Here is a 12,569-nt window from a genome sequence, read left to right as displayed (position 1 = left end):
AAACTTCACAGAGTGGTAACATTGGATCCCAGAAGACATACTATGGGGTGGAGGTCCCGGTCGGACCTCCCGTTGGTGTACACTGGCAGAACTTTGACCCGGGAAGCCTGTTCTGGGCCTTCCACTGGATGGATCTGGATGGAAACTTCATAGAGGGGTGGCAATTGGTCTGGATGCCTAACTTAAACTCTTGAAGATTAGGTTCTGGTCAAACCTCCTGTTGGTGTACGCTGGGGAGAACTTGGACCAGGGGAGTCTGTTCTGGGCCTTCCACTGGATGGATTTGGATGAATACTTTACAGAGGTGAAACCAACATGAGGTGGTCCAATTGGATCCTGGCCAGGTTTTAGGTTGAGTTAGGATCCCGGTAGGACCTCCCGTTGTTGTACGCTGGGCAGAAGCCTGTTCTGAGCCTTCCACTGGATGAATTTGGATGAAAAATTCACCGAGTGATAGCAATTGGTTTGGGATGCCTAACTTAATAACTTGAAGATTTAAACCCGGCCAACGCCTGGTACTTCAGCTAATAGAGATATAAAAGTCTGCATAAGATAACATCTAGTTGTGATATTGATATCAATGGGTTAATCTTTTTTGTAGTATTATCACTAAAATGTCAAAATCATCCTGTTCAGTTCACATATATAAATGTATAAATAAAACTGATCCATCAATCTATATGAAATACAAAGTCACATCAGGGAGTCAGTGTAATAAACATATATTCTGGCGATATCAGCAAATTGGCAGTAAGGTCCAAGCCAGTATTGATGATGATGTACTGTCATTTGTTATCCGTATTTGGCATAGTGCCCCACTTTAGGAGCCTTTGGATGGGAATCGGTGTGAAATACCGCCGGCCGCCTGGCTGACAAAAGCAGAGTTCCCGGCAGTGGAAGCCCGACAGCGCTGGAAATCCCGATCGTCGCTAAGGTAAGTATAAACTAACTTAACCCCCTAACCTTCCTTAGGGGTGCCTAACCCTAACCTCCCCCCCAAGTGCCTAACCCTAATCCCCCCTCTAAGTGCCTAACCCTAACCCCCCCCTTCCCCGCTGCCTAAACCTAAGTCCCCCCCCGGGGTTGGCTAACCCTAACCCTCCCACCCCCTAGCCTAACCCTAACCCTCCTGGGGGGGTGCCTAACCCTAAGTCCCCCCCGGGTGCCCTAAACCTAACCCTCCCCCTCGCGGCTGCCCGCTCGTGGTGCCCGGCGTCCCTTCGATCGGGATGACGGGTGCCTGTCTCCCGGCGTCGGGGAAATGACAGGCGTCTAAATAATAGACGCCCGGCATTTCACCCTCGCCTGGATATGACAGTCGGGAAGCCGGCTGTCGGTATTAAGGCAGCCGGTTTCCCGATTGTATACCTTTGGATGTGACCCTCAGGTGCATAAACATCTGTCAACTTAAAGCAAGATCAGTCCTAGGGACCAAATACCCTCCAGCTCACCAGATATGCCACATATCTCCTGGGGAAATGTCAGTAATAAAATGCATGTTATAGTCCTAATTGCCCATCTTGGTTTCAGAAGGGAGACATTAAAAACAGATGGATCTGCAATGAAGTTTTGTATGCTTCCAGATTTATCTCCCAGTTAATTTCATATTGGCCAATATGTTTATGCTTCAATTTAAATGATAGAGGATATTGTTGCATGTGGAAAGACACACTTTATTGCCCACTGAGTATACAAACAAATCCTATCTTCTCTGATCCACTAATTTTGTTTTGGTTAGTTACCACCACCTTTAGCTACATTTGCAGCATTTGTCACCATCCTTGGAGATCCTGCATATGCTTGGCTATAGAAGGAAACTCACAAAGTTAAAGTATAATAGGGATAGTCCTGTGTATTGCTATACCAGCTTGTCCCATGAGACTTCTGCCCATGCAGGTATTTGGAGCAAGTCATTCTGGACATCAGTGACAAATCACTGTAGAAACTGCTTGACAGGTTAGTGAGCCTTAATCTGTCTCTTTGACTGTGGGTGGTACTTAGATGACAAGTGGTACTTAGATGAGAAGTGGTACTTAGATGACAAGTGGTACTTAGATGAGAAGTGGAGTACAATTCCCAGCCTCTAGCAGAAAGTCCTCCAAAACTTAGTCATAGATTGGACTCCCTCAGTAAAGATGACTAGGGAATAATCTGAGGACTTCAAGTAATCAAGTAATGATAGCAGTTTTTGGAAGACCATGGCATAGCTTAAAAAAGAACAAGAGCAAGCAAAGGACACATTCATTTCACTTTCTATTAAGTTGCAGATGATTATCATTATCACAGGTGTCTGCAGTGCTTTGTATTACAAGCATAGACCAGTGGTGTAACTAGGGCAGGGGGCCACCGGGGCTCGTGACCTGGGCGCCATGGGATCGGCGGCACAGGGTGTGTGTGTGTGTGTGGCACCGCCAGCCATGGTACAGGCCTGCCTTAGTCACTCAGTGTAGTGCAGACCGCAGTGAGTGCGGTACGCACTACACAGTTACACAGACATCGCTGCCGGCGCTGCGGTGATGTGTGTTTCAGCAGCCAGTGAGAGTCAGACAGACTCTCATTGGCTGCTTCGCCCACTGCCAGAGCCAGGTTAGAGCTCACTCATGAGCTCCACCTTCCGGCTCCTCAAGTGGGCGATGGGAGAGACGTCATGACTTCTCTCCCATAGTACCAAGCGGGACCGAGCGGGAGGACGGATGAGTAGACAGCGGCGGGCGCGGCAGGAGTGGGGAATCAGATAAGTCAGTGAGTGTTTTGTGTGTGTATGTCATGTCTTTATCTGTTTTGCACTACTGGCCAAGGGCACTGAATAGGGAGGACCACTACAGGGGCACTGCATAGGGGGAATCACTACTGGGGGCACTGCATAGGGGGGATCACTACCTGGGGGCACTGCATAGGGGGATCACTACTGGGGGCACTGTATAAGGGGTACTACTTGGGTCCTGCATAAGGGGGATTACTACTGGAGGCACTGCATAATGGTGGCACTGCATAGGGGGGATCACTACTGGGGGCCTGCGTAAGGGGGACCACTACTGGGGGTACTGTATAAGGGGCACTACTAGGGGACTGCATAAAAGGGACCACTACTGGGGGCACTGCATTGGGGGATCACTACTGGGGGCCTGCATAAGGGGGACCACTACTGGGGGCCTGCATAAGAGGGACCACCACTGGGGACACTGCATGCTGGGGGTACTGTATAAGGGCCACTACTGGGGGCCTGCATAAGGGGGGCCACTACTGGAGGCACTGCATAGGGGGGACTATATAAGGGGCACTGCATAAGGAGGGCACAGTATAAGGGTGCACGACTGGAAGCACTGTATAAGGATGCACTACTGGGGACACTGTATAAAGAGCACTACTACATGGGGCACTGCTACTGGGGACATTGCATAAGGGGCACTACTACAGTGGGCATTGCAAGAGGGGCACTACTACTCTGGGCATGAAGGTGCATATGTAATGGAATGTTCCCATAGTGATGAGAAAGGGGTGTGTGTCATGTTGACACGCCCCATTTTTCACTGGCCACTCCCCTTGTGGCATGCCCATTTTTTCAATCGCGCACGCCTTTGGGGGGTGGGGTGGGGCTCCATATTCCATTTTGCCCTGGGCTCCAAATACCCCAGTTATGCCACTGGCATAGACATAGAGGAAATGAGATCTTGAGCAACCTGTGTAAGAGCTACTGTTTATATTTGAGATGTTTTCACCATTCATTTATGTTGGCTTAATTTGGAGACTCTTTCATAAAACAAAGCACTGTTTTAGTCAGTTGGGACATAGTAAAACAACCCAGTACGTAACCTTGTTACAGGAAGATGCAAGTCATAGAAAGAGAGTTTGAAAGACATATGATTTGTCACTATTAGTTCTCTGAGAGTTCCTGGCAAGTCATTTTAGATCAGAGTGAACCCCAATTATTGTTTTTCCTCACATTCCAGTTTCATGTATATGAAAAAGATGAGTAAATAGGTCATCATTAATTTCTTTAGGTCAGACAAGGCGTGTTTAGTTTATTTACAGGCTCATTTAGAGTAAACAATTTGCGTCAATAGCAACATGTGTATGACAGGTGCATTACAGAACAACTCTAGGTAAAGATCATGTTATGCATAATTATATTCACCTTTAGATACGGCAAACAAATGTGCCTTATTAAAATAATTACATATTTGCTATGTTTATATAACATATAGGAAGTTCTTGGCGCACACCTAACAAGAGGAAGGAGAAAAAGTGGATAGCAAAGCAATAGATCTCTAAGATTAACAACTATAACAATAACTATAAATGGGTATAGATGGGTAAAACAAAGGAATTTATTTGGGTTCTCAAAACAATTAGTGTCTAAAAACAGGATACAGTATCAGTATCGAGTATATTTGCTCCACAGTCAAATGAATTCCTGACAATGCCCCAGTTGTAGGAACCTTACACATTGAATTGCGGATACCTTGTACACTGGAGGTAAGTGCACAGGGAGCCAAAAGCAGCCGCTGTGCGTTCCAAGGTTGCGGCCCTGCCACCAGGACACACAGCAGCACTGGCCACGGAGGGCAGAGAACAACTGAGGACTCACATGAGATCAAACAATTCATTAACTCATTAACTGCAATTCACATTTCATAATTTATTTAATAAAATGTGATTGCCCTAAATATTACGTAGGTAGAACAACACGTCCTCTCGAGAGGAGATTTATTGAACATCACAGAAATATCATAAATCAACTTACTAACCACAGTGTACCTAAACTGTTTAAAGTTTGTCACCATGGTGGGGTGTTTACTATGTTCTCAGATATTGAGGGGTCTATTTACTAAGCAGTGTTAGGAGACAGAGTGAAAAGTGATAAGAAAGTGAAAAGGTGCCAGCCAATCAGCTCCCAACTGTCATTTTTCAAACACAGCCTGTGAGATGACAGTTGAGAGCTGATTGGCTGGCACCTTACCACTTTCTTATCACTTTTCACTCTATCTCCTAACACTGCTTAGTAAATAGACCACTTAGAGTTGGAAGTGGGTTGTGTCCCAGATTCCCTGCGTGCAAAATAACGGAGAGGAAAAATAAATAAGAGTGATCTGAACTTCCCTAGGACTAGTGGTGCACAGTGTGTAGCTGACTTTTGCTTGTGTCCAGGAGCTACGTTTAGGTATGATGGCTTTTTTACAGCAGTTCTCACTAAAACTAGATAACAGAGTAAATATATGGTATTTTATACCAATAGCAACCCTACCAGACAGAGAAAAGAATTTTCTGTCTCAAATGTCAAAGTAAGAAAATTACAACAAAATAACTCCCACATTCAATTGAACAAGTTGTGGTCAAAACCAGTCAGGATCCCTTTTTGGACAGCATAAACTGGATTCTTTTTATGAGGTACAAAGCACATTCCTGAATAAAGACTGTGGTTATCTACCCATCCATTTTATTTGAATGCTTTCACCATCCAGTTTATGGGCTTCAACAACTTTAGCAATTGTTCGGCAACTCTTGCATTGGAGCTTCCTGGTAATTACGTTGATCCTATATACAGCTAGATACAGTAAAAACAATAATGCTCACAGGCTTTCAAATCTGTGCTTTTACATATCAGGATATCATCTAGTCCTCACCAAGTCCAAAAATTGGATAAATATAATTTCACGTTATGACGCACAGAATATTTTACTTTATTTTTGCTTATTCATCAAAAAACAAAATCAATGTGAAGAAGACACGTGGATTAGTGTAAGTACACCCTTACTGCAGTGTATGGATCAGTTCTAGAAGAAAAAGAGTGACTAAGGAGGAAAAGGTTTTACTTTGAAAAAGTTGAATTGTATGAAACTCACTTATTCTGCGGCCCGAGGAAATCTGCATCTTTAGAGAGGATATGGCCTTTACAAATTATAATTAAATATACAGTCAGGTGCATAAATATTGGGACATTGAAGAATTTTCCTATTTTGGCCTCTATTCACCACCACAATGACTTTGAAATGAAACAAACAAGATGTGCTTTAATTGCAGACTTTCAGATTTAATTTGAGGGCAATTACATCCAAATCAGGTGAACGGTATAGGAATTACAACGGTTTCTATATGTGCCTCCCACTTTTTAAGTACGCATGTAGCCATACAGATAATAGTATTAGCATAAATTAGCATAAGGTAGTAAATCTGACTTCCGAAGCTGGAGCAGCAGGGGTGTACACTGGCCTTACTTAGAAATAGTTGCTTTAGTTATTGCTGCTGAAGGTGGATATATTCAGTGGCGTTACAAGGGGGGTGCGGGCCGCACCTGGATGTCACCCGCCGAGGGGTGACACCAAGGTGCAGACTCCCCCTCAGTGACAGGAGCCGGGTGCTGCACAGTAGTATTAAGTGCAGCACTCGGCTCCTGACACTGTGAGGGAGCCGATACTGCACACAGGGCAGTCTGTACGTCCTGCATCCCCCCGGGCCCCCCCAGTAAAAAGCACGGGAGTCTGGACTACGGGGTTCGGGCCACAAGGCCACGCCCCTTCTCACATGGCCACGCCCTGTTCACAAGGTCATGCCTCCTTTTGGCGTCACAAGGCTAGGCCACGAGCACAGCATCCCACCCCACACCAGGTGACACCACGGGGAGGGACACCACTGAACCATTGTGCTTGCATGCTTTTGCACACATGGCTTTTTCATGTTGTGTTATACTATTTGATTGCTTAAATAAGTGCTATTTTTCTAGAAAAATAGGTTCAGGAACACCCTGGAGGGGGGATGTAGGCGGAGTTTCAGCTGGGGTGGGGCATCAATTGCTGTGTGCATTTTTTTTTAAATGTCAATATTTGAGTTGTTAGGTTGGGTTTAATTTCTATAGATAAAGCATTATAACATCAATCTATTGTATAAAATATAAAACTATACAAATACAGAAATATAGGAAAGAAAACTACTGTACCTCACAGTAAACTCCACACCTCGACCGTATCTTCATAATCAAATACATTGATAAAGCCGGATTCACATAAAAATACATTGAAGAAGCCAGATCCACATAAGATACACTGGAAAAGCCAGATCCACAGAAGATACACTGAAAAAGCCAGATCCACAGAAGATACACTGAAAAAGCCAGATCCACAGAAGATACACTGAAAAAGCCAGATCCACAGAAGATACACTGAAAAAGCCAGATACAGGTAAGATACATTGGAAAAGCAAGATCCACATAAGATATACTGAAAAAAGCCAGATCCACATAAGATGTTTTGAAAAAGCCAGATCCACTTAAGATACATTGGAAAAGCCAGATCCATATAAGATACACTGAAAAAGCCAGTTCCACATAAACACATTGAAAAAGCTAGATTCAAATAATACACTTTCCAGATCCACATAAAATACATTGCCGCAGTGGGGGCCACAGAAGTCTGTGGCGTGGGAGGGGGCACAGACACCAATGGTGGTGGGGAATTCCATAGGGCATGGCAGGTGTAGGGGGAAAAGTATAACTTTTCCGAAAAGCCGACTCCGCAAAAATAGCAACTTTCCGGCAGTGATGCTTTAGGCAGTGAGACATGATGAATGTCTCCAAACAGTTTTTTAAACTCGCAGTGAGTTAAAACATAATTATCACAAGTGATAATTATGTAATGATGAAAAGATCCCATAGTGATATCCAAGTGTTCTGAATTTAGAATACTGCCAACATTGTAAATGTGTATTGTAATTGTTCAGAGAGGTTCTATAATAGGAGCACTAATTGTTGCTGGGGATAAATTAATGGTTCTCACTGCAAATTAGGTTCATAGGGCCTGATTCAGAGCCGCTCGTAAGCGGTCGCTCGTTCGCTCCGAGCGATGCTCGCACATCTGCGCATGTGTATGGGTCGTAATGCGCATGCGCCAACCAGTCATTGCGGTCTGTAATCGAGTGCTCGCAAAATAGCGAGTGCCTGCTAATTTTAGTGACAGGATGAGGCATTTGTGGGTGGTAACAGGGGAAGGTGCCTGAAAACGGGGAGTGGTGATCCGAACGCAGGCGTGCAAACGGACAAAACGGGCATTTTAAGGGTGTGCATAATTAACAAAGCAGCGTCATCGACCACGTCACTTGGTTGTTTCTTAGCCTGAACTGTTCGCATGATTGCGGTAGGAAAATCCTACCACAAGCACTGCGAGCAGTTCAGACGCCTTTCAGTGTACTCGATTAATCGAATAAATAGCGGAGATGATGTAGGATGCGAGCGGCCAGGGGGCATCTTTACAAAATAGCGAGCACATGTTTCGTCCGCTCGCTCAGACATAGAGGCGTCAACAGACCGCAAAGAGCAAGCGCTCAATTTAAATAGCCGGCCCCTTTTTCTGAACGAGCGAGCGCAAATAGCGTCCGGCTCTGTATCAGGCCCATAGTTCAGATAGAGGAAACCACAGAAATGTCCACAAAGTCTAAGCATCTGCACAGAGGACTTGGGCTCCGTGGTGCTGTCCAGAGAGGTCATTATATAAGTGTGCAGTCTATGGCACTTAGGGCCCCTTTTATTAATGAAGCATAATCCCTTTAGCGTTAACTAGAGGGGTTATGACTTCCTTTCTGGATTTAACAAACAGCGGTAATATAAGATTATTCCTGTCTGTCACAGCATTGTTCTCGTCATCTTTAGAGGAGTGAGTCCCTAGGCTATCTCGTCACTGAGGAAATTAGGCAGGATGGTCTAATGAAGTCCTATGCTTCACACGTTTTCGTGCCGATTGGCAGCTTCATCAGAAGCATGAATAGGACTGTTAAGCTGTGGTTGTTATATACGAGAGCAGTGTTGAATAATTGACTCATTAATTAAGCCACATCTGTGTGCCTGAGAGTTTTAATAAAATATATGGGGGTCTATTTACTAAGCAGTGTTAAGAGACAGAGTGAAAAGTGATGAGAAAGTGATAAGGTGCCAGCCAATCAGCTCCCAACTGCCATCTCACAGGCTGTGTTTGAAAAATGACAGTTGGGAGCTGATTGGCTGGCACCTTATCACAGACTTATCACTTTTCACTCTGTCTCCTAACACTGCTTAGTAAACAGACCCCATGGAGTATAACTAAATCTTCGAGCCTTGCTAATACAAATGCAATCATTTCAAAACATTAAAGCATACTTGCCTAAGAGTAGGCACTCCTCCCACATCCTGGTCACTTCCTAGAGAAGTGGGCAGATTGGGGAGAAACTTACCTGAAATTTGCGGATCCATGAGGTGCGAGGCCTAATTATGTGATTCAATGATAATCATGTCATTTGGCACCATCCCTATTTAAATATGCATGAATCAAGGCAATTTTGTGAGGGTCGGAGCCTAATTATGCAAATTGTCTGGCCCACCTCCATCACCTCCCACCTATGTCTCCTATCCGGGCTTCTCCTGGAGAGGAATATATCAAGGTAGGCAAGTATGGATTAAAGGCAATATACAACAATATAAATGAAACATGGGATCTGGCATGTACATCATGTAACACAAATAGACAGGGCCGTAACTAGGGGTGGGTGAGTAGTGCCACCGCACAGAGCGCAGGGCTTTGTGGGCGGCACCGTCGCTGCCCCACGATCCTGTTACAGCGCTGCTCATATGCAAATGCAATGCTTTTCTGTGGGTATGTGCAAAGAGGTGTAATACTGCACAGACCTGTTTGCTCCCCCTTTCTTATTGGAGAGTGCCGCTGCTTACTAGCTCTCCTCCCTGCCTCTAATCTAATAATGAGCTGTTCCTCCTTTAGTGGGCCGTACCATTGCTGTAGGGATGGCTCACAACCAGGGATCGCCTCTTCAACGAGACCCCTGGTATCACCTCTGATGATGGGCACTGGCAGTGCTGTTCTCTGGAGCATAGACCTCCCGCAGCCGCCTCAGCGCAGTGCGCTTTGTCAACCTCAGCTCCCAGCAGCAGAAGCTCTCTCCGGCTTGCAAGGTAAACGGTGCAGTCCCCCTCATTAGCGGTGGTCTCCTCTTATAGGGCCCTCCGTGAGCTGCTTCCTTCCCATCTTCAGCCCCAGTCACTCTTGGCCCCAGTATGCGATGATTCTAGTCTCACTGGTGTGTGGGGCTTGTGGAAAGTTCTGCCCTCAACTTAACTGCCACCAATGCATGTATAGCAGCCTCAGGGTTCCTGCACTGTCACTAATGATCAAATTTACTGTCATTACTCACAATGCCACCAAATACATATAATCCAGGCCACCATCCAATACATACAAATATAATTATACTTTCTAAACATACATCTCTATACTACACTTTCCTTATTCACACGCTTACCTATGATCATTATGATTAGGGGATACAGTGGCAAAACCAATCCAGTTGACTATCTCACCAGAGATGAACATGGGGGTGTGACATAAGGCCATGTCCCTTCCCCATAAATTCTATACTTAAAAAATAGGGGGAGGGGCACCAATGGTCTTTGTGGCACAGGGCGCCAAAATGTTTAGTAACGACCTTGAAACTAGATATAAATGTAAAAATTTTTATATAAGGATAAATAAAATAAAAATGATTTCCATAAATTCATATACCTTTTGGTGATTAAAGTTCATGTTCCCGCTGACATTTACTTAAGGTTAGAACGTAGTAGTGAATAATGGTGTAAGGTGCCTTAACATGTCCGTACTGTACTCGTGCTATGACAGCCTGCCACATCACTACCCCTCGCAGCCTCTCTAAACACAGATTGGCACAACGGGAAGATATGTCTCCTTCTGCATATAGACGTACTCAGTGGCGGAACTTGTGAGTGGTGGGCCCAGGTGCAAATTTGCTTTGGGCCCCCCTCCTCCACCATACTCCAAGTTCAAAGTGCAGCAGGTGACAGGGAGAGGTAGAGGGTGACAGGGAGAGGCAAGAGGTCGACAAAGAGAGGCAAGAAGGTGACAAGGAGAGGGTGACGGAGAAGCAGTGGGTGACAGGGAGAGATAACAGGCAGTGGGTGACAGGGAGATGGTGATAGGGAGAAGCAGTGGATGACAGGGAGAGGTGACAGGCAGTGGGTGATAGGGAGAGGTGACAGAGAGAAGCAGTGGGTGACAGGGAGAGATAACAGGCAGTGGGTGACAGGGGGAGGGTGATAGGGAGAGGTGACAGAGAGAAGCAGTGGGTGACAGGGAGAGGTGACAGGCAGTGGGTGATAGGGAGAGGTGACAGAGAGAAGCAGTGGGTGACAGGGAGAGGTTACAGGCAGTGGGTGACAGGGAGAGGGAAGAGACAGTGGGTGACAGGGAAGATGGTGAGAGGCGACAGGGAGAAGCAGTGGATGACAGAGAGGGTGACAGGGATAGTTGACAGGCAATGGGTGAAAGGGAGAGGGGATAGGCAGTGGGTGACAGGGAGAGAGTGATACAGAGACGTGACAGGCAGAGGCGTCACTAGTGTTGGTGTCACCCGGTGCTATAACTCATGGTGACACCCCCCCCACCAAAAAATAAATAAATAAATTGATGCGCAGCTCCGCAAACTCTCCCCAAATACCAGTCCAATAGACACATTTACACAATGCCCCCAGTAGTGGTGTCCCGTATGTAGTGCCCACAGTAGTGGTGCCCCTTATGCAGTGCCCCTATGCAATGTCCCCAGTGGTAATGCCCCCTAATAGTGCCCCCAGCGGTAGTGGTAATGCCCCTTATAGTAGTGCCCTCTATAGTATTAGTGCCCCCTATAGTAGTGACCCCAGTATTAATGCCCTTAGTAGAAATGCCCCTAGTAGTAATGCCCCCATTAGTAGTGCCCCTAGTAGTAATGACTTCAGTAGTAATGCCCCCTGTAGTAGTGCCATCAAAAGTAATGCTCCCTGTAGTAGTGCCCCCATTAGTAATGCCCCCTAATAGTGCCCACAATGGCAGTGGTAATGCCCCCTATAATATTACCCCCAGAAGTAATGACCCCTATTGTATTGCATAGAGTGTAACAGTGACTGCCAGATAATGCAGAGAGCGTCATGGTAACTGCCAGATAATGCAGAGAGCGTCATGGTAACCGCCAGATAATGCATAGAGCGTCATGGTAACCGCCGGATAATGCAGAGAGCATCGTAGTAACCGCCAAATAATACAGAGAGCATCGTAGTAACCGCCAGATAATACAGAGAGCATCGTAGTAACCGCCAGATAATACAGAGGGCATCGTAGTAACCGCCAGATAATGCAGAGAGCGTCATGGTAACCGCCAGATAATACAGAGAGCATTGTAGTAACCGCCAGATAATACAGAGAGCATTGTAGTAACCGCCAAATAATTCAGAGAGCATCGCAGTAACTGCCAGATAATACAGAGAGCATCGTAGTAACCGCCAGATAATACAGAGAGCATCGTAGTAACCGCCAGATAATGCAGAGAGCGTCATGGTAACTGCCAGATAATGCATAGAGCGTCATGGTAACCGCCAGATAATACAGAGAGCATCGCAGTAACCGCCAGATAATACAGAGAGCATCGCAGTAACCGCCAGATAATGCAGAGACCATCATTGACCCACATATAACCCATAACATGAATACACCCCTTATACACACAGAAACACAATGAGTATACCCACGCACATACATTAATACACCATC

General features: G+C 45.7%; 1 protein-coding gene across 1 annotated transcript in view; it reads right to left on the bottom strand.

Annotated features, from left to right (window-relative positions):
* The window catches only part of CAMK4 (calcium/calmodulin dependent protein kinase IV), a 284,083-nt gene extending 274,187 nt beyond the window's left edge, over positions 1-9,896 (bottom strand). The window contains exon 1 of the mRNA XM_088477684.1: positions 9,748-9,896. The gene's annotated coding sequence lies outside the window, so the exon portion shown is untranslated. The remainder of the gene's footprint in view (positions 1-9,747) is intronic.
* Positions 9,897-12,569: the final 2,673 nt, after the last annotated feature.

Source organism: Taudactylus pleione, unplaced genomic scaffold (assembly GCF_031769625.1).
Source record: "Taudactylus pleione unplaced genomic scaffold, aTauple2 ptg000202l, whole genome shotgun sequence".
NCBI lineage: Eukaryota > Metazoa > Chordata > Amphibia > Anura > Myobatrachidae > Taudactylus > Taudactylus pleione.
This window is presented reverse-complemented; position numbering and strand designations above follow the sequence as displayed.